Raw genomic sequence first — 19313 nt, 5'->3', positions numbered from 1 at the left:
GCAGGAACATCCATGAGATTCTTTTTCTTTTTTTCTGTTTTTTTGGGGGTCCAGTCGTGGGGCCTTAACTCTGGGCCTGGACACTGCCCCTCAGCTCTTCAGCTCAAGACTAGCGCTCTACCACTTGAGCCACAGCACCACTTCCGGCTTTTTTTTTCTTTTTGCTTATGTGGTGCTGGGGAATCGAACCCAGGGCCTCATGCATGCAAGACAAGCACTCTACCACTGCGCCACCTTCCCAGCCCCATCCATGAGATTCTTATCTCCAATTAACCACCAGAAAACCAGAAGTGGCACTGTGGCTCAAGTGGTAGAGCACTAGCCTTGAGCTGAAGAGCTGAGGGACAGTGCCTAGGCCCAGAGTTCAAGACCCACGATTCACACACACACACACACACACACACACACACACACACACACACACACACACACACACACACACACACACACAAAACAAACAAACAGAACTCAGAGCACAGCTCCCCATATCTCTGCATTCTTATTTATCTCTGTGAGACCTTTAAAAAAAACTCAGAATAATATTATTTGCTGAATGAAATAAGGAGGTTACAACCAAGCATAAAACTTGAACAGAGCAGTAGGAAGGCTCAACTAGACCCTTGAAAGACAGTGAAATCCTTCTTATTTGGCCCACAGTGGCAGAGAGCAAGTGCACACTGTGGAAACACTGGCATTGCCAGGCAGATCCTTTTTGGCTGCGTTTCAGCTTTCAACTTGAGATTCATGTAGTAGTACTTTCCATGCACACAGACTAGACCTGATCTTTGGATATAGTGTTTCAATTACGGAAGAAAGGTAAGGAACTGGCATGTATGTAGAATGTATTGCAGTTATCTGCCAGACCTCTCTTTTTAATTTTATTAAAAGGAGGAAAAATTGTAGCAGTGTGAGTTAAATTAAAATGTGATTTAGGAAAAAATTCAAAGGGCTGTAAAAATGTGCAACATGTCAGTGCTGCCCACTTCGAACATGTTGGAGTGATCAGGAAGAGCAGCTTCACAGTAGTAACACAGTAGTAACACAGTCTTTATACAACTCAAACCTATGAGACATACTCATGGAGAAGGAACTGAGTCTCAGAGACCAAGTCACTGTCCAAGGGCTCAAAGCTGGCAAGTCAATGGCAACTGATCCTGGTTTATTAGCTTTAAAGCCTATGTACTTAGCCATAACATGATACAGCTTGAGATACCAACTACCCAACATCCAACAGGTCCATATTCTACATCTGACATTGGCAAAGTGAAGTAAAGAACAAACTACAAAACTAGATCCAGCTTGACTTTTGTCACTGGAGCTGAAACATCCCTGGTTTGGATCTGTCCTCGATGACTTTCATTCCTTACAGTGTTAAGTATGCCTGGGGACCCCCATAAAGATGTTCCAGCCTTGAATTCTCACTTGATGCTTGTGATGACCATTTTCATGTCAGTATCTAACAATCCTTTTAAATTTCCCACATCCCAAACTGATCAAAGTACTGTTTCTGCCCAGAAGTAATGCAGCCCTAGAAGCTTTGAGCTCCAACCCTAGCCAATGGGTCACATCAAGTGAACCATTTTTCCCTTTTCTTTTTCATTACAGTGCTTCTCTCTCCCCTTCATTTTACAAATAGGCAGTTTATAAATATCACATATGATTCTTTAAAGTGAGCACTGCCCTCAGTGCACTTAATAAGATTTCATTTGCTTGTAACTCATCATGAATACCTTCACTGACTTCATCTATCATGGGCACTGCTGAATCTACACAGGCGGCATTCACCCACTACTTTACTTTTATTTGTTATTTGATGAACCCTTATGTAACCCTTCCTATTTCCCAGACATGGATCTGAAGGTGCTTTATAGCTCACTGAATTAAGTCACTCAAGTAATCCTCATAATGAATCTAGGAAGCGGGTTCTATGATTATCTGCTTTATGAAGATAAGAAAGCCAATGGGAAGTTAAATAACTTATCAGAAGTCTCACAATTCAAACATGGACAGTCTCATTCCAGACTTAACCATTTTACCAACCTCTACTCAGTGATATAATCCCCCATCCCTGTAGATTTTCTTCCTATAAGTAGAAATATATATGATCAGCACTGTTGCCTGGCTTTCTTATGGCTTCCTGGCCACTTCTTCAAACTGCCTCTCCTAATGGGATGCACACTGTATACACTCTTCAAAGGAAACAGGCAACCAGTGACAGGTGCTCAAAGCCCCTGGTCCCATGAGCACTGTGTCATGACAAGCCAAGTCACCCAGACCAGAGGCTGACATGTGACAGCAAACAACTGACTCTTTGGAACTGCATGCCCAAAGCCTGCTCAGGGATCAGGAACTTAAAACCAACCAACAGTGGAGCTTATGAGTTCCCAGGGTATGATGGATGGCACAGCTGGAGGAGTCAGCAAAACCACCCGCCTATGCCAATTAGGCCAATGAGTGAGTGACTGAAAAGACATGCTGTGTTCACTCAAATAGATTCCCCTTTCAACGAGTCTGCTTTCACGGGCTCCTTTATACTAATGCTTTTTTAAAAAAATACTAAGGAAGAGGAGATAGGGAAAAGAAGAAGGAAGTGTACTTCAACTCCCCTTGCTGATAATGTGACTAAACTGCAAATGTAAGAACAGATTTTTGGGCTGGGAAGGTGGCTCAGTGGTAGAGCGCTTGCCTTGCATGCCTGAGGCCCTGGGTTCAATTCCTCAGCACCACATAAGCAAAAAGAAAAAAGTCAGAAGTGGCACTGTGGCTCAAGTGGTAGAGCGCTAGCCTTGAGCTGAAGAGCTGAGGGACAGCGTACGGGCCCAGAGTACAGGCCCACGACTGGACCCCCCCCCCCAAAAAAAAGAACAGATTTCCTTCCAGTGGGATTTCCAAGGGTATGCAAAGAGGTAGACAGATTGTACCTGTTGACTCTGTGTGTGTGTGTGTGTGTATATGCACATGTGTGTATATGCACATGTGCATGCACTCACACATAGTACTCTGGACACTTTGGCTTGAACTCAGGCTTCACTCTTGCTTGGCTTTTTCACTAAAGGCTGGCATTCTACCACTCTAGCCAAACCCCACTTCTACCTTTTTGCTGGTTAATTGGCAAAAGAAGTCTCTCAGCCTGGGCTGACTTTTAATGGTGATACTCAGATTTCAGGTTCCTGAGTAGCTAGGAAAACAGGCATGAGCCACCTCCACTTGACTCCTGTTAACTATTTAAAGCACTTTTCCTTTGTTTACAGACACTATAGTGACTAAGAGCTTCCAGAGCTCAGAGATTAAAAGAAGTGGATCCAAAGCCTAACTCGACTCTAACCTCTGACAAATTATTTAACCCCAAACTCTGGCTCATCTACAAAATGAGATACTTCTCCTGAATGTACTAAATGGAAGGGCTAGTAAGGCCAGATAATGTGGTGAATAGAAAAATTCAATAAATGATAATTACTGATCATTTCAATCAGCAAACTTTTGACATCCTTCAACTGTTCAAAGTCTGAGGCTGAGGAAACTGTAGAGACAAGAAGTGAAAGAGAAAATTTTATGTTTGGTAAGAGTAGAGAAATATACAAGAAATCTGTAGGTTTGACAGCTCTGGGCTGGAACAATAGTTAACATTTAAACCATGGATAAACTAATCCACTGGTTATGGGTCACCCTAGCCTTATCCACTTAATCATGGCTAAAGTCCAGAAAGACAGACAAATATACTCAATTTCTAAAGCAAACAGAGACATAAAAAAATCTGTTTTCATTTAAATTACCTCACTAAAAGAATAAAATTAAATAAATAATAAAAGCAAGTGGCTACCTTCCCAAAGCTGTCAATGGAGAGATTGTGTCAAGTAGTAAGGGTGTGGTGTCTTCAAAGTACTGACAGACTTGCTACATGGCATTTTATATATAAAAAAATACTTAATGCCATTTCATTCAGATGGTGTGAACAGACTCACCATCTTAAATGGTCCTTTCTTTCAATGAGAGCCAGGGTTAAGACTTAAAATTAATGAGGAGCTTTTGAGGTTACAGAGAAGACATGATGCTAGCTGCAGAAACTTAACTAGATAACAGAGCCCTTAAGTTCCTCGTATCACCATCCTTAGGAACATGTGTGAGGCAATTTAAGCTAGACACCACCAAATGTCAGGGGAGGCGAGAATGCCAAGAGATTCTCCTGTGACTTTAAACAAGTCCCTTGACCTTTCAGGTCATTTTAGAAGTGCAGAAAGACCAACTGCCTGCCAGAAGACAGAGTTTATGGTAGGATTAGATTGTGTTTATAAAGAGGTTTGACATCCTTAGACTCAAAGTGATTTCCTATTAATAAAATGAACATGTGAAGAAGGTCAAATCAGTAGTCCAGAGATCATCTACTAAAGCACCATCTGCATTTGGGAACAAGTTGTGCAAGCTCTCCTATGTAAGAACATTCAGATTAAAGGGTGAGATGGCAACCAAGAAAGGAGGACTTTAAGAAGTCATCTAGCTCAGATTCCCCTTCTTCTTTCCTATTTGATTCTTCTCCTCCGTACACAACAGTGTAGTCAGTAAACCTGAAACAGAACCACAACCATGCAGAGCCACAGTTCACTCAGGACCCCTTCTCTATGAAACCAGTGTTTCTACCTGCGAAATTCTATTTCCACATCTGGGCCCAACACAATTGTTCTTTCAGGTACCAGCAAGGCACAACCTCAGAATGATTTTCTGTTTGAATTCACAGTGCTTAGTATCCTCTTTGATTATTTGGCTACTGTTAGTTTCACTGTTATTTCACTAGTATTTCTTTTTTTTTTTTTGGTCGGCCGTGGGGCTTGAACTCTGGGCCTGGGCGCTGTCCCTCAGCTCTTCAGCTCAAGGCGAGCACTCTACCACTTGAGCTACAGCGCCACTTCCGGTTTTCTGGTGGTTTATTGGAGATAGGAGTCTCACGGTCTCTCCTGCCCGGGCTGGCTTTGAACCGCGATCCTCAGATCTCAGCCTCCTGAGTAGCTAGGATTACAGGCGTGAGCCACCAGCGCCCGGCTTCACTAGTATTTCTTTTGTGTAAATATTAGGAACTCGCTAAGAATGCAGGCTGGAACAAGGCACTAAGCTCTGAATTCTCACAGCTAGTCTTATAGTTGGAAGGTAGTCAATGTCATTTACCCGAACCATGTTCCAAGGCTTTCGTTGGGCAAAGCAGTTTCATATCTTGCTTTGGGACTAAACATCATAGGAACATTGATACCACTGTTTTCTGGTCAGTGAAGCCACTGGCCACCACAGGTAAGTTAAGATCAATAGGAGGCCAGCTGGTATGCACAATGAATGAGAACTTTAAAGGATTATTTATTTTTAATCCTACCTTCTGAAAAACCTAAAATGAGTGACTTGTCTAAGTTCCTTTTAGAGCTGACCAAGAGATGGTAGTATTGGGGCCAACACCACAGGAGAGATTTTAAAAACACACTTGAGCCAGGTGCTTGTGACTCACACTTTATAATCTCAGGAGGCTGAGATCTAAGGATTGTGGTTCGAAGCCAGCCTGGGAAGGAAGGTCTGTGAATCACAATCCTCAGTTCACAGCCTCCTGAGTAGCTAGGATTATAGGCGTTCATTGAAACACCAGTGTTCAACAAGTTTGCACAATTTTCGGATGTAACATTTTACATTCATCTCACTTTGAAACAAATATTTTAACTTCACTCTTAATTTTTGACTTCATCACGTATTTAAAAATTTATTGTAATTATGGGGCTGGGAAGGTGGCTCAGTGGTAGAGCGCTTGCCTTGCATGCCTGAGGCCCAGGGTTCAATTCCTCAGCACCACATAAGCAAAAAGAAAAAAAGCCGGAAGTGGTGCTGTGGCTCAAGTGGTAGAGCACTAGCCTTGAGCTGAAGAGCTGAGGAACAGTGCTCAGGCCCAGAGTTCAGGCTCCACAACTGGACCCAATAAAAATAAAAAAATAAAAGTTATTGTAATTATAACGGTGATATACAGAGGACTTAGTTACATAAGTGAGGTGAAGAGTACCTTTCCTTTTGGACAATGTAACTCCTTTCACTCTTTCCCAATTTTTCCCTCCTGTCCCCACTCATAAGTTGCATAATTCATTTTCACCACTGAGTACCACTGCTGCATTTGTTCACTTTTTTGTTCCTCTCTTTCTCTTTTTTTTTTTTTTTTTGGGGGGGGGTCCTGTTGTGTGGCTTAAACTCAAGGTGTGCATTGTCCTTGACCTCTTTTGCTCTAGGCTAGCGTTATTCTACTTTGAGCCTCAAGGCTATTTCTGGTTTTCTGGTGGTAAATTGGAGATAAGAGTCTGAAGGACTTTCCTTCCCAGGCTGGCTTTGATCTGTGATCCTCAGATCTCAGCCTTCAGAGTAGCTAGGATTACAGGTGTGAGCCACCAGCTCCCAGCTTGTCCCTCCATTTCTGTGCCCTCCACTTACCCTCCCAAAGACAGATAAATGCATAATTCTAATTTTAAAATTATTTTATACATTTAAGGGCTGGGAAGTTGGCTCAGTGGCAGAGCGCTTGCCTTGCATGCCTGAGGCCCTGGGTTCGATTCCTCAGCACCACATAAGCAAAAAGAAATAAGCCGGAAGTGGCGCTGTGGCTCAAGTGGTAGGTAGAGTGCTAGCCTTGAGCTGAAGAGCTGAGGGACAGTGCCCAGGCCCAGAATTCGGCCCCCATGACGGGACCCAAAAAAAACAAAAAACATAAAATTATTTTATACATTTGGATGCTATCTGTTGGTCAATATATCATTGATTATTTGTATCCTATATAGAGTTTGTCTTTTACTTTCATGACTAAGAAAAATATAGTAAAAGGAAAAGAAACTCTTTGTGCTTAAGTTCCTGTATCATGTTTTCTCCTTAATGTTCATTTTTTTGAAGTTCTGTCACTGCAGGAGTGATGAGTCAGAGCCAGGGGAATTGTTGTGACTTGCTCCACCTATTAGAACAAGCCAAACAATTTGAGGGTTGGTGCTCATTTGTCAGGGGCTTATTTATCCTGGGGGAGAGTGGACTGCAATTTGCATGACCACATAGTGCAGATCTTTATTCATGAAGCTGACCTCAAGTAAGGCAAGCAATTTCTTGGTCTAACTATGCTATAATTCAGCCATGTGTCTACCCAGTGGGCAAGCTCAGTTCTAGAAGAAATTAAGCCTGGAATGACAAGATGTATGAGGAACCAGGGCTGAAATAAATGGACAGGACTGAATGAAAGATTTAGAAGAAGATGAAAGAGTGTGTACTCAGTGGAAGGATGGAAAGGCTAGGCAGAATTACTGAGGGAAGGGACATTGTTGCTCTTCGGAATCTGAGTTTTTTTTCTCATTTTCTCACTATAAGAATAGCATCTGGGAGCTGGGGAGGTGGCTCAGTGGTAGAGCGCTTGCCTTGCATGCCTGAGGCCCTGGGTTCGATACCCCAGCACCACATAAGCAAAAAAAGCCAGAAGTGGCACTGTTGCTCAAGTGGTAGAGTACTAGCCTTGAGCTGAAGAGCTGAGGGACAGCGCCCAGGCCCAGAGTTCAGGCCCCACGACTGGACCTAAAAAAAAAAAAAAAAAGAATAGCATCTGTGCCAGGCACCGATGGCTCACACCTGTAATCCTAGCTACTCAGAAGGCTGAGATCTGAGGATCACAGTTCAAAGCCAGCCCAGGCAGGAAAGTCTGTGAGACTCTTATCTCCAATAAACCACTAGAATACCGGAAGTGGCACTGTGGTAGAGCATTTGCCTTGAGCTGAAGAGCGCAGGGACAGCGCCCAAGCCCAGAGTCCAAGCCCCACGACTGACGCGCCCCCCCCCCACCAAAATAGCATCTGCAATTTAATATAAAACTTGGAGATGCAGTCACACTTACAGACTAACAGCTCAGGGTGAGCCTTCCACAATACTGCTACATAGAGGATGCTAGAACCTTCCAGCCTATTTCTTCCTTCTATGGGGTACTTCCATTTAGGTCTGCTTTCTACTACATTTAGTGGTTGTCAAAGTGTGGTCTCTGGTCCAGCAACATACACATCATCTGAGTGCTAGGTAGAAATGCTCGTTCTCAGGCCCCAACTTAGAATAACTGATTCAGAAAGTCTAGAGAGGGACTGGGAACAGTAAATCCATTTTCTCAAGCTATCTAGGTAATTTTTATGCAAATTAAAGTATGAAAAGCACTACTTTAGATGGAATTACCAGATAACTTCAAGATGAAAGAGTATGTTTTAGGAGAGAACTTCTCAAAAAGACAAGGCACTCAGTTGTCAAATGAATAATTTTCTACTAGTGGAATTTCAACTCATGTAAAAAAAGAGTCAAGGCTGCTGCATTTGTTCAGGCCTTCATCATCTCTTGCCTTTCACCTCATCTACTTGTCTTCTCTCAACATTGCTACTAGAGATATATGCTCAGCCTGAAACTCTGACCCGTCAAACTCAATTTAAACTCATCCGTGGCTATGCCCTGCTCAAGGATAAAGTTCCAAGCCTTGGCATAGAACCATGGTCCTCCATTATCTGCCTCTGGCCATTTCCCTGACCTGATTTCCTTCTGTACCTTCCTATCTATTCACTAGCTGCAGGAAGCTTACACTTATTCCTCAGACCTCTGACATCAAGCCTGGCCATGTGATTGACCTTAATCAACACTTTAAAAAAAAAAAAAGGTGAAGGAAGAGTTGTCACCTCTGAGCAGACTTTGTCATAGTTTTGTTCTTTCCCTTTGCCATAAATGACACTGTCCCAGAGAGAGACTATATTCTTTAAGCTTAGTGGGACCTACATACAGACAGATGAGATGCTAAGTTACAAAAGACCTACCAGGACATGCAGCCTCAGTGGGGAGGGGGAAAAAAACCCATGTTGCTGTCAACCCCTGAGAGTAGGAGTTATTTGTTACTTGGCCTAGACTAACAACGATAATACTTCTCATCATTCCTCTTGGCATGGAATGTCTTCTCTCTCTGCTTACCCTTCCTTCCAATCCTACCCCACCCAGGCTGCCTAATGAACTTATTCATCCTACACTTAGCTCCAGGGTTACCCTCAATCAAGCCTTTATCCTTCCCAGGACTGAATGATCACTCACTTTTAGGGCCTCCTCTAGATGCTACCGATCTAGAACTATACCCTCCAAACAGTGCTAGAGTACTGTTTCCTTACTATTGTAATAAAATAGTAATAACAGCATGTATCTACAGCTTACAGAACAGTTTTGGTTCAGAGAAGCAAAGCAGCTTGTACAAGTTTGCTAAGTTCCTACTAGGTAGGAGCCTGGTCCTGAACTCGGGCATCTGCCCCAGGCCACACCCCTCTGTCCTCCCTTCAGACTCTCCCCTCCGTCAGCAACTGAAAGGACCACCACATAAATTTGACACTTTCAAGATTTGTAACTGGGAGGGTTCTTCTGATTCTCTGGGAAGATCGTCGCTTTCTCTAAATGGGTATATTTATTCTAAAGCACCTAAAAACTCTATGAGAACTAGGGCAGTGTGCCTGTCCTGTCCCAGGTCCCAGGCTGCAGAAGTAAAGCAGCATGATACAGCAAGCACACTATTCCCGCTGATATTGCCCTGGGAAACCTTATTTACAGAGTAGGAAGCGAGGCGCAGAGGGTTCAGAAATAGAATCAAGTCTGCTACATGTTGAAATTTTAGGTGTTCTTTTTCTTTCAAAGTAATTGGGAGCCACACACGGATGGCTCACACGTGTAATCCTAGCTACTCAGCAGGCTGAGATCAGAAGATCATAGTTCAAAACCAGCTCAGGAACAAAACTCTGTGATACTCTTTTAACTCCAATTAATTACCAGAAAACTAGAAATGGTGCTCTGGCTCAAAGTGGTAGAGTGCTAACCTTGAATGAAAGAGCTGAGGGACAGCTCCTAGGCCCTAAGCTCAAGCCCCAAAACCAAACAACAATAACAAAAATTAACTGGGGCCAAGTGTTTATTTGATTCTTCAGATTAAATGAGGAAAGACAAATGATACCACAGCAAAAGATTTAACTGGACTGCACAAGTCAGACATGGGGTTAACTGGCTGAGAGTAGCAAACACAGTTTTAGGTTTCTATGAGCTGCTGGTATTTTGTTCTGTGGCTGTAGAGTTTGTTTTTTTCCCTCCCTCCCCCCTCCTTTATCTCTTCCTTTCTAACTTTAAAGAGTAGAAAGTATGCAAACCTAAAAATATACCCTGACTCAGTCTTACTAAACAAAAAAATTAGTATTCAGTAAAGTACCACAATATTTTTTTTTCTTTTGTGGGGCCTGAACTCTGGGCCTGGGCGCTGTCCCTCAGTTCTTCAGCTCAAGGCTAGCGCTCTACCACTCGAACCACAGCGCCACGTCCAGCTTTTTCTGCTTATATGGTGCTGAGGAATCTAATCCAGGGCCTTATGCATGCAAGGCAAGCACTCTACCACTGAGTCACCTTCCCAGCCCCACAATATTCTTTTCATATAAGGATTACAAAGCTTTGGTTAGGAGTTACAAAGCTTTGGTTAGGAGTTGGAATCCATGTATGTATCATTCTTCCAATGGAGAGGCTCCCCCGCCTCTTCCCTAAAGGATATATTACCTTTAAACGATACCATCAGTAACATTAATCGCATTTTCCCTCTTCAAGTGCAGAAAGCTGTTCAGAGCTCCAAATGGCTGTTGGACCAGTTTGGACACGTCTGATTTACTCTCTAAATGAACATCCGCTTCACACAATAAATAATAAGAGCCAGCCTTTATAGAGACTACTTCAGGCTAGCTTGTGCTGGATGTTTGGGGGGGGGGGGGCAGGGGTTCACATAATCCTCAAAACAACACGTGCAAGTTATCGCCACTTCGCAGATGAAGAGAGGGAGACCCAGGGAGTGTGAAGGAGATGAAGGAGAGAGTGAGAGAGAAAGGGGGGGGGGGTAGAGAGAAGGAGAAGGGAGAGGGTGGAGGAAAGCGGGCAGGGGCCAGTAGCTGCGCAGACCATAGTTAATCATTCACACACAGCCCTCCGGGCAGCTCTTTTCAGTAGGGGCGGAACACGAACACGAACACACACACGCACACGCGCACGCACGCGCGCGCACACACACACACACACACACACACACACACACACACACACACACACACACACACACACACACACACACACACACACACACGAATCGTCTTCAACTCCTCATCCCAGCGAGAGGCGGTGTCCAGCAAATTGCTTGGCAACGGGCGCAGGAAACTCCATCCAAAAGCCCTGGGTCCCGGCGGCCTCTGGGCGCTGTCCAGCGGGCAGCGCGCCTGAGAGTCTGGGCTGGGGGGTCCCTGTCTCAGGACACCCCGAGGATGGGGCCGAAGGCCAAAGGCCGGGGATCTGCGTCCACGCGGGGGTGGGGGGGGAGGTAGGAAGCCCCGACCCCAGGGACACCTGTTGTCGCCTTTCCCACTCAGGCGGCGGCGGCGGGGGCGAGCTGGGCCCCGGGAAAGGCGCCGGTGGACCTGAAGTGCGGCGCAGAGCTGCGGGGGTGGCAGCGCGGGTGCAGGGGGGCACAGGTGCGCTCACCCCCGCTCACCTGGGGCGTGCGCACCTCACGCCTCCCCCGGCAGGGCGCGCGCGGCGGGCGCCAACCCCGCGCCTCCTGCTCTCCGGGGATGCGCGCCAGCAGCGCCGCGGCGCTAGGACCCCGCGGCCCGGCCCCCTCCCCGGTGCCCGCACTCCACCTGAGGGGCCCCTCGCCCTCGGCGTGCTCAGCCCCGCGCCGCGACCGGCGGGCTCCGTTACCTGCGGCGCACTCCGCCCGGTCCCGGAGCGTCGGGCGGCAGGTCCTCCCGGGCACCGCCGGCGGGTTCCGGCCCGGTAATCCCCACCCGCCGCGCTGCCCTCGCCGCGCTCCCTTCACGGCCGCAGCGCCGCGGTCCGCTCCCGACTCCGGGCTCGCTCGGCGCCCGCCGGCTCCTAGCGCTGCTCCTGCCGTTCCTGATTGGCCGAGGCGCGCGCCCGAGACGCACTCTGATTGGACAGATGCTAGGCAGGGCGGGGAGGAGTCGGTGGGGGCGGGGCGATGGGCGGGGCGCCTCCCGGGTCTGGTTTTCTAGCCTCGCGCGCCCTGCCTCGAAAGCCCAAAGCAGAATCTGGTCAGCTTTACGCCGCCAAATGGATGGAGTCGTCCGGTCTGCACCGGCCAGACACTGCTAAAACACTAGTGGCGGGGAATGACTCCCACCTTGGTAGTCAGGGACCTCCAAGGGGTGGGTGTCGTTACTCCCATGTCACGTTTGCACTTCAGCTTTGTTACTTTTTACTCTAAGAACTGCACATGGCTCAGGACAGACGCTGGTACACATCAGGCGCCAAATAATGTACGCTGAACTCTTCACGCGCTCTGTGGTCCTGCCATCCCGCTGTACGGGGGAAGCCACCCTGTGTCCAAGGTCCTAAGCACATCAACAGAGAAATGTAAGAAGCTTGTGCCACTGCCCGGTGCTGGTGGCACACGCCTGTCATCCAAGCTACTCAAGAGGCTGAGATCTGAGGACTTCAAAGCCAACCTGGAAAAGAAAAGTCTGTGAGACTCTTATCTCCGGTTAACCAACAAAATCCTGGAAGAGGAGATTTGGGCTCAACTGGTAGAGTGCTAGCCTTGAGCTGTAGTTCTATCCCCAGTAACAGCACAAGACAAAGAGCCAGAGCCAGAGAGACACAGACACTGAGAAGGACAGAGGCAGACAGAGACAGGGAGACAGGGAGAGATGGTCACCTGTGCTGAGAGACATAGGGACAAGTGACACCAGTTCTGAGTATGGGAAGATTTTCATCTGGAAGATGCCACAATGTCCACTCAGTACAGAGGGACACACACTAGAACAGAGGGGAAGTATCAGCGATTATAATTGTTCCATCTTCCATCTCTTCTCCCATAATTCTTTAGCCTTCTCCACATTTCCACCTACCCTCAGATCTCAGCCTCCTGAGTAGCTAGGATTATAGAGTTTTTCTGAGAAATAAAAGCAAATGCTTCAAATCTGCTGCTACTAGAATTCTCTTCTGTCACCCTTAAAAGCACCCTGATAGACAATAAGACAAGTAAATAGCACTGTGTGTATATGTATATGTGTATATATATGATTTTTCTATAGGTATTTTTCTCTTTCTACGCTCCTATTCACCTTTGAGTGAAAAAGTTCCTATGAAACAAGTACTTAACCACCCACACCAAAAAAACAGCTTCACCTACACTGAATAGTCTTAGCTCCTACCCTATTATGAGTCAGTCATGTACTTTGAAAGGCTTGAGTCCCAGAAGGGAATTGGATCCATTTTTTCCAGTTTATATTCATGGATAAACAATACATTAAGGTTGTATTCCAAAGGTTGGCTGGGCATAAGCCGGGTAGAAACCATGTGAAGAAAGTTCGTTCAGAGTTTTGTTCAGTCCAAGCCTCAAAAGCACATGAACATGCTAACTCATCACTCTGCTTTCTCACTTTAGAAAAAGCAACAGCTTTTTTTTTTTAATAAGTGAGCAACCGGAGTGATGAGTTAGCGTGGATTACTCAAGCATTCTGTCCAAGGAAGAGAGGCTTGTTTCAGCCAGAGAATGGAAATGACTCAAGATGATGTGTCAAACTGCTCCATCCTAGATGCAGCCCACTAAGCAGCCCAGGGACGACCAATAGAAGGATGGAAAGTGAGGGGAAGATGAAAGAAGATTCTAGATCCCACAACAAGCACCGCAGAATCTTCTTGTAAACAAGAACCACATAGTTCTATGCCTTGTGTCTAGAAATCTGCCTCCTACACCACGTGTCTTCTTTGGTGATTCTTACATAGCACTCAAGACCAAGACCAAGACCTTCCTCTGTAGGCCTTCACTAATTCTCCCAAGCACAAAGTAATAGCATTCTAGTGATTTAGTTGCATGATTTTTTTTTCCAATGACAGGACTATGCATTACTTGATAGTGTAAACCCTCTACTAGACATAATGGTGCAGGTCTATAATCCCAGCTCCTTGGGAAGTGAAGGCAAGGGGCAGAAGTATCAGTGTACTAGCCCAACTAAAAGTGGAAATTCTGGGCTGGGAAGAGTGGCTCAGTGGTAGAGTGCTTGCCTTGCATGCATGAGACCCTGCAAGAAAACTGCATGCCTATGTTCACACAAAGATGTTCACAGTGATGTTTATAGTACCACTATTGATTATAGTTGAAAAGCATAAAGACCCAAACATCCATCAATTGATGACAAATTAAAAAATATAATAAAATATAGTAAAGCCATCTGAATATTATTCAACCACAGAAACAAAGAAACAAGTGAAGTATTGATGATGTAATCACATATCTAAAAATCCTGAAAATGTTATGCTAAGTACAAGAAACCAGACACACAAGGTTATGTACTGTATAGTTCCAATCCTATTCAATATCTAAAATGGGCAAATCTGTAGTTGGTTTTCAGGGAGTGGCAAGAGGAGATATGGTGGTGAGTGCTTAATAGAAATGAGATTTGTGGGCTGGGAAGGTGGCTCAGTGGTAGAGCGCTTGCCTTGCATGCCTGAGGCCCTGGGTTCGATTCCTCAGCACCACATAAGCAAAAAGAAAAAACCCGGAAGTGGTGCTGTGGCTCAAGTGGTAGAGTGCTAGCCTTGAGCTGAAGAGCTGAGGGACAGCGCCCAGGCCCAGAGTTCAGGCCCCACGACCGGATAAAAAAAAAACTATAAAAAAAAAAAAAAAAAAGAAATGAGATTTGTTTGGGTGTTGGTGGAAATGTTTGTTTGGGTGTTGGCAGAGATGTTTGTTTGGGTGTTGGTGGACATGTTCTTAATTAGATAGTGGTTCTGGTTTATATGTCAGTGGTTTTTTAAATAAAACACTGACTTAAAAATGTATACTGTATATATCTGAAAATGTAGATCTACTAATGAGAGAAAATTTAATTAAATGCCAAGCTGTAGTAGGTAAAAGTATCAAAATGTGGAGAACCTTTCTGTGCTATGGCTTCAATGGGTTCATTTATCTTTCTTAACTCCCCTCTTCACCAACCCAGTGGAGATTCACTCCTTAGGTCTGTGTTATCTAAAGTTAAATATTCCATGATACTAGACATGTTCTTCATCTGAGCTGTTTAATATGACAGCTTCCAGGCACACATGGCTACTTATTTACAATTCATTTAGTTATAATTTATAAATAACAAATTTAATTCTAAAAAGAGCACAAAGGTACATTCCACTTGTTTCTTTCCTTGTACTGTTCTTTGGCTTTAACTGTCATGTTTTTAGGTTGGTTTTGTTTTGGTTTGGTTTTGTGCTGGTCCAGAGGCTTGAACACAGGGCCAGGGCATTGTCTCTGAGCCTTTTTGCTCAAGGCTAGTGCTCTACCACTTGAGCCACAGCTCTCCTTTCTACTAATTAGGTGACTAATTGAAGATAAGAGTCTTACAGGCTGGCTTTGAATCACTATCCTCAAATCTTAGCCTCCTGAGTAGCTAAGATTACAGGCATGATCTACCAGCATCCATCTAAAATGTCATGTTGATCATTAAAACTCCTAAGTATTTTTCTGCTTCCTCAACATCCAGGATTTATTTTTTTCCTACTCCTATCCCTTGAGATCTCTCCCTCCCGCCCTCCCCGCCCCCCGTGTCTTTCTCTCTCTCTTCCCTCACTTGTATATTTTCTGACATCTTCAATAGATGTATTTTTGAAGGAAAAGTGAACGAAAGTAAGGGAGATGACTTTAAACACTTATAATTTATGAACACAAACCTGTATTTCATTGTACACCTGTCTTAAGGATAAAAGGATGGACAGAGGGCTGGGAAGGTGGCTCAGTAGTAGAGTTCTTGCCTTGCACACATGAGGCCTTGGGTTCGATTCCTCAGCACCACATAAGCAAAAATAAAAAAGCCGGAAGTGGCGCTGTGGCTCAAGTGGTAGAGCGCTAGCCTTGAGCTGAAGAGCTGAGGGACAGTGCCCAGGCCCAGAGTTCAGGCCCCACAACTGGACCCCCCCCCAAAAAAAAAAAGGATGGACAGAATAACTTGGAGATATGGTGCCTCTCTTAGCAGTAAGAGGAAGAAAACAAAAGGAACAGCAAACAACCCTCTCTTCAGAAAGGGCTCTAGCCTGGGCTAGGAATGTGGCTTAATTGTAGAATGCTTACCTAGCATGCATGAAGCCCCGGGGTTCGATTCTTAGTTCCATATAAACAGGAAAAGCCACAAGTGGAGCTGTGGCTCAAGTGATAGCGCACTAGCCTTGAGCAAAAGAAGCTCAGGGACAGCGCCCGGGTTCTGAGTTCAAACCCAGGACTGGTAAAGGAAAAAAAAGGGGGGGGGGCTCTAGCCTTGAAGGTCATGCCCTCCTCCTGGGCTGTGGAAAGGCAAATGACAGAATGGCTGGAGTTGGGTGTAACATCAGGACAAACCTCGGTATGAATCACAATTCAGTCACTCTGCAGCTATTTACCACAGACCCAGACATCTCTGAGCCTGTTTCTCACCTATAAAAGAGAGGTTCACACTAGACTGGATGGGTGATTTTGATAATGAAATTAGGTGCAATGTCTGACACTTAGAACATGTTTGATAAACAAATAAAGAGGACTTTTTTTAAAAAGTACCTTCGTTAGAAGCAGTCGTGCTACCGTTGAAGACATATCAATGTTGCCTCATACATACCATCATCAATGGATTCTTTCCCAGAGCTCACAGAGCTATCTCCACACAGCTGCTCAGACTCTTGTTCTAGAATTGAACTGCTACCAAAAAAAAGCCTGGGAAGCAGGGATTTGGCAAACCCCTACCCCAAGCCCTTCTCTTCTCCAACTGGCATAGAACCATGTTGCCTTTACAGCTTCCACAGCAGTAAGAGAACCTACGCCCTTTTATTGTTTTCTTTTCCTAATGATGGAACCATCACATGACTTCAACAAGAAAAATTACTCTGAAATACAGCTAGACCCCCCTCCCCATGTCTGAGGCCCTGAGAGAGGGGGTTGGGGAGAGAGAGCGAGAAAGGGGTGGGGTTCAACAATGGCAGGTAGGATGATGTGGAGAGAGCTGTTCTAGATAAGAACCATAACCAACACATCTCACATGACGAGGCTGGCCAACTGAGCAAGTTGTATTTCAGGATTACAGACAGTAACAATCCTAACCATATTGGAGCTTTGTATTTACTGAATGCTAATGTTCTACCGGTATCTCCAATCTTAGCCATCACAACAATCCAAGAGGCAAGGTTTTCTTGTCTTTATTACATCGGTGACACAAAGGTACCTTGGAGAAGCCCAGAGCTTAGCTAGCATTTGACCTCTTCTGTGAAGGCCCAGAGCCTGTGTATTTATTCCCGAGCCCCAAGGCTATAACACAATGCAGAGCCCAATGCCAAGGGAGCTTGTTGGAGTGCCCATTCTCACTCTCCAGGGTGGTGGTGGGATCTGAGGCTCAACCCTTTCCAACCAACTTCCAGAGAACTCTACTAGCCACCCACTGTAGTTGCCCAGGTAGGGAGGACGGCTCTCAATTTGGGCTGCACCTGGGAATCACCTGGGAGCATTCAAAATGCTGCGGCTGTCTGGGCTTGTCCTAGAGAGCTATGATCAGCTCAAACACAGCATTTCCCAAAGTCCCCTGCTGATGGATGGCCCTGCAGGGAGGGCGGGAACTTCTGCAGATGCCCAAGGACACCTCATTACTTAGGGCTTCCTTTTCCCAGCCACAGAGGCTTCAGTGGCTGAGCTTAGAGCACCAGGACGCCCTTGAAGGAGGCCTCTCCCAGCCAACTCCAAGCCTGGAAGAAGCCACAGCCACCACCTGTTTCCTTGAAATAGTTTGCAGCTGTGCTGGGTGACCTCATCGCTCTGGCTCCACCGCAGGCCAAGCCCATCTGGAAGGCCCTCTTCCCAAGTGTGCGCTTCTCCAGGGCAGCAGAGGAAGAGTCCAGGAGTTGCTGCAAGGTGAGGGTAAAAAAAACCAGGACTGAGGGTCCCTGGAAGGAGCAGGGCCATACCTTGTGTCCTGGGTTTCCTGGCTGAAAGCGAAGCTGCCAGCATCACCCCAGACTTCCAGCTCCACTCATCCTCTTTCAACCCTTGGGAAACCACAATGGTGTACAAACATCCCAGTCCCCAAGGCAAAGAGCATCTGCTTTCCAAAGGCAGGTTAGCTCTTATCTTTCCAAACCTTTTTTCTGTGTATCTCTACACATCTATACATTCCGTCTCTCTCCCCACTTCCCTCCCTCCCTCTCCCCCATCTAAGATTCTTAGTTATCTTTTTTATGTAGCCTTATCAATTCTTGTAGGGAAATTAGAATCTCTTTGGGGGTATATATTTTTCTTCTTTGTTTTGTGCTGGTATCTGAACTTGAACCCTGGGCATCAGGTTCTCGTTGGCTAAAATTCTACCACTTAAGCCACACCATCAGCTCTTGCTCTTTGCTAGTTAATCGGAGGTAATAAGAGTCTGGGCACCCTGACTCAGGAGCTTCTAGGCTCATGTCTGTAAGACTAGCTCCTCAGGAGGCTGAGATCTAAGGATCATGGTTTAGAGCCAGCCTAGACCAGAAAGTCCCTGAGACTCTTATCTCAGTTTGACCAGCACCAAACCAACCAACCAACCAACCAACCAACCAACCAACAAAGCCAGAAGTGGAGCTGTGGCTGAAGTAGTAAAATGTTAGCCTTGAGCAAAAAAGCTCTGGGACGGTGCTCAGACAGGTAGTTCAAGACCCAGGACTGGAACAACAACCACCACCAAAGTCTGGGACGTAAGTCTGACTTTTTAAACCTCAATCTTTGGATCTTTCCTGAGTAGCTCCTGATTACAGGCAGGAGCCACTGGAGGGGCCTGGACAGTCTTTTCTGTTTCTTACATAATTATCTTAGGGAATTTTAGAGAAAATGCCTTGCTTTTCCATTGGCTCTACAGTCCCATATAGGGGGAGACTTCTCTTTTTCTTGTTGTGTTGGGGATTGAATCCAGACCAAATTGAATGCTAGACCAAAGCTCCGCTGATCTACTCTCCTAGCCTTGGATGTAGCAGTATTTATTAAGTAGGTGCCCCTTATTTTAGGTTGTTTTCTTTTTTCCAGTCCTGGGGCTTGAACTCAGGGCCTGGGCACTATCCCTGACTTGCTTTTGCTCAAGACTAGCACTCTTACCTAAACCTGAGCCACAGCACCACTTCCAGCCCTTTCTGTTTATGTGGTGTTTAGGAATCAAACCCAGGGCTTCATGCATGCCAGGCAAACACTCTACCACTAAGTCACATTCCGCACTCAGGTGCCCATTATTGAATGTTCAGGTTATTTCTATTTTTTATAT

The 19313-nt window shown here is 45.6% G+C and overlaps 1 protein-coding gene across 3 annotated transcripts in view; it reads right to left on the bottom strand.

Moving 5' to 3' along the window:
* Positions 1–11865, bottom strand: part of Ston2 (stonin 2) — a 143680-nt gene extending 131815 nt beyond the window's left edge. For all 3 annotated transcript variants that reach the window (XM_070028470.1, XM_070028452.1, XM_070028461.1), the window contains exon 1: positions 11767–11865. The gene's annotated coding sequence lies outside the window, so the exon portion shown is untranslated. The remainder of the gene's footprint in view (positions 1–11766) is intronic.
* Between the last annotated feature and the right edge of the window lie 7448 nt (positions 11866–19313).

This window comes from Dipodomys merriami, unplaced genomic scaffold (assembly GCF_024711535.1).
Source record: "Dipodomys merriami isolate MVZ:Mamm:240054 unplaced genomic scaffold, mDipMer1.0.p SCAF_1, whole genome shotgun sequence".
NCBI classification, from domain to species: domain Eukaryota; kingdom Metazoa; phylum Chordata; class Mammalia; order Rodentia; family Heteromyidae; genus Dipodomys; species Dipodomys merriami.
This window is presented reverse-complemented; position numbering and strand designations above follow the sequence as displayed.